The 3,403-nt window shown below is 45.5% G+C and overlaps 1 long non-coding RNA gene across 1 annotated transcript; it reads left to right on the top strand.

Moving 5' to 3' along the window:
• The first annotated feature begins 534 nt into the window (after nucleotides 1–534).
• On the top strand, nucleotides 535–3,164 carry LOC140515514 (uncharacterized). Its single transcript, XR_011971063.1, has 3 exons — nucleotides 535–759; nucleotides 1,679–1,759; nucleotides 2,733–3,164. It is a non-coding gene; the product is annotated as an uncharacterized lncRNA (long non-coding RNA).
• Nucleotides 3,165–3,403: the final 239 nt, after the last annotated feature.

Below are 3,403 nucleotides of genomic sequence, written 5' to 3'. Positions count from 1 at the left end.
TTGTTTGGTGAAGTATTGTTTGTATTGTGAAGTTTGAATATAAGCTGACATTCACATTGTATTGGCCTCTTTCCATTTGGCTTTCCAGTGAACTTGACTTTGGTCACAAATGGTTCCTCACTTTGGGGCAACAGTTACCTGGCCATTTTCAGATGTGTCTCTCCATTTGTAAATGGACCCATTTTTGCCTATGGGCCACAACACACACACACACACACACACACACACACACACACACAGGTGGGTATGTTTCCAGAAGCAAGGAAGTGGGCCCCCATTTATGGACTTATACTTTGGAGAAAAAATAGTATTACAGCATTGGTTCCCAGGCATGTCTACGTTTTGCTTAGAATTTTCTAACTGCAGAAGTGAGCAATACAGCTCGTTTTGCCTTAAAGCTGCAAAAGGAGTTCTGACCTTATTGCACGCAGTATTTTACATTTTTATAGTAGCTTTCCTCCCAAGGCACCTTTCCAAAGTACACACATATAGCAGCATTGTCAGGCAGCTGCCCTGGGGGATGGAGGACAGAAACCAGGCATATGAGTGCTGTCCACCATGGAGAGGAGGAAGAGGAGGGGCAGGCAAGGCCAAGACAACAGGAAAAAGCAAACCAAACTCACTTTGGCTCATTTAAAAAGTGCCCTGAGAGTCCTTGCAGACACAGAAGATCAGAACTTCATGTTTCGAGCTTTGATTCCAAACATCCCTTGAAAAGATTGTGCCCTGGAGGTGAGAGATTGCCTTTGATGACACCAGGTGAGAGAGGTTCTTTATTAAACCCAAGTCTCAGTTTGGTGCTTTTGGGCTGTTTCAGGGTGTGACCCGTATTCCCAAATTCCAGCTCTGGGTCTACACAGCCTAGATTTGATTTGGAGAGACTGTTCCTTCCTACCCCAATCATATTTCTTTGACTCCTTTTACCCCTAGCTGGATTTCCCCGGGAACCTGGTGATTGAAATCATTCTTAAATAGCCCCAGAAATGAGCAACAGGGCCCCAGCTCCTGTATGAACACTCAAGCTAGAAATATTGGATAAAGGGCAACTTTGATTTCCATGCTAAAAAAATGCAGACAAACACAAAGGGGTCTCAGGAGCCCATAAGCCTCAAGATATTCTCTATCCCTCCAGTGAGTCCCACTTTCTATGCCAAGGACCTAAACAGGTCTCCAGCCTAACTGGAAGGTTCATATTCCCCTAGAAGGGATATGAACTTGGAGATGCTAGAGAGACCACTGTCCACATCTAGGAAATCCCATTTTCTATCCCAGGGACTTACATAAATCATGGGCCTTATAATACTAGCCTAAGGGCTGGGATTCTCCTAGGAGGAAGAGAAACTTGGGGTTGCCAGCATCATGCTCATGGGTTGGATGGCAGAACAGTAGCAGGCTCTTCCATTTGGCTCAGCCCCTGGCTGGTCCTCTAGCTGCAGGACCACATGCTGCACCCTTTTCTCCCTGGTAGGCTGTGGCCTGGCTCTCTTATCGCTTTCCCACTGCCTCTGGCCAAGTCTACCCTTGGGTCCTGTACTTGAGAAGTTCTATTAGTGCTTCTCTAGAGCTGCCATGAGCAGCTCCCTGGGGAAGCTGTGTGGATATGGGAAGGAACAAGATCTGCATTGAGCTCTGCTCCAGTTTCTTCTTGATTGCCATCTGACTCACTGTCTAACTCTAGTTACAGGCTTGTGATAAGAAGGATGGTTGGGATTCAGCCTCAGTCACACCAGCCCTGATGTGGAGACACAATCACTCCATGGTAATGCTCAATACTGTGAAAAAGACACAAACTCAAAAATGGCCCTAACCCTTTAACCTTAGCAAGTTGGTCAGGCCCTCATGGGCAATCCTGGGCAACAATTTCTGTTGTTCTTCAGTTGTGTCTGACTCTTTGTCACCCCCTGTGGGGTTTTCTTGGAGAGGTTTGCCATTTCCTTCTCCATCTCATTTTACAGGTAAGAGAACTGAGGCAAACAGGGTTAAGTGACTTGTCCAGGGTTGCACAGTTAGTAAGTATCTGAGGCTGGATTTGAACTCAGGTCTTCCTAACTCCTGGTCCAGTGCTCTATCGACTGTGTCACCTAGCTGACCCCATTGTCTACATAAAATATGTTTTTTTTCTTTTTCTTCAGGCTCCTTCCTCTCTAAAATGAGGGGATTGGACTACATGATCTCTGAGGTCTATCCCGGGGATTCTATGATCTGTTAACCCTACATTTTCTGCCGTTGTCTTCCTCACTTGTCTTTCTTCCCTAAACCTGGCTAAAAAGGAATTGTCACAAATGAGCTGTGAACTGGAAGCCTATAATGCTGGGGCTATATTAGGAATTTCAAACACAGGCCCAAAGAAACAGACCAAATGTGACACACCTGGATGAAGGCCCAGGGCATGCTTAGGGAAGGAGGAGTCCCAAGCTGTGACCTCACCCAATACCGGGTTTTCTGATTCTGACCTTTGTACCAAGATTGCACATTGTATCAGCTGAGTGGAGAAGGAAATGGAAATGGAAATGATTGCCACTGACCCCAAAGATCCATCTGAATCTGTCAGAAGGAAGCTCTGAGGCCAGCTAGTTTAACCCATATCTGAACAAGCATCCCTCTACAAAACAGCTGCCAAGTGGTTGCCCAGCAGTGAGCCAGCCCATTTTCCTTTGAGTTGATTTTCCTTATCTCAAGTCTTACGCCATCTGTCGGTTACTTCAGTTCATTGCTTCCACTTTTACTTCCAGGGCCAAGCAAAGATGTCTAACCTTTCTTCCACATGGCAACCCCCTGAAATACCTGAAGGCAACTCATGTGGTCCCTGCTCTGAGTCTTGTTCTCCAGGCTCAACATTGGGAGTTCCTTCAAGGGAGCATCATGTGATGTGAGCTGCAGGCCACCCTGCTCTGGATGCTCTCTCTGGATGTTCATTCTCTGTGACCTTGCACCAATCCTCACATAAGCCTAAAGCAGGCCGGGTAGCACCGACATTGGCACCTAAAGTTTCTCCTGTGCTCTGTATGCAATAACAGGGCTTCATTTGTTTTACTGAATTCCTGGCAAATTAAGCTTAATGCAATGCGTGAGAGCTTCTGCATTCTGGGTTTCTTTTTATGGGAAGAAAAGCTGAAATTCATCATTACTGGCAAGTCATTTTTGCTGTCAATAAAGTCACCTTTGCAGAACCATAAACCATGTCTTTTGCTCGAGTTTTCCTTTAGGCGAGGTGCTGAAGAGCTAGCGATTTCAGAAGTTCTAGCTTTCCTCTCTTTTCCTCTCATTGTTTTGCCCCTTAGATAATAGGCCCTCTCAGTACATGGCAATCTGCAGTTCTACAATTAAAAATACTCTCATCTTCAGTGATATTACCACTGATTGCATTAAATGACTCTTCAAAAATTCTCTCATGGAACATGAA

Source organism: Notamacropus eugenii, chromosome X (genome assembly GCF_028372415.1).
Source record: "Notamacropus eugenii isolate mMacEug1 chromosome X, mMacEug1.pri_v2, whole genome shotgun sequence".
Taxonomy (NCBI): domain Eukaryota; kingdom Metazoa; phylum Chordata; class Mammalia; order Diprotodontia; family Macropodidae; genus Notamacropus; species Notamacropus eugenii.
Note: the sequence above shows the minus strand (reverse complement) of the source record. Positions and strands in the feature narration are given on the sequence as shown.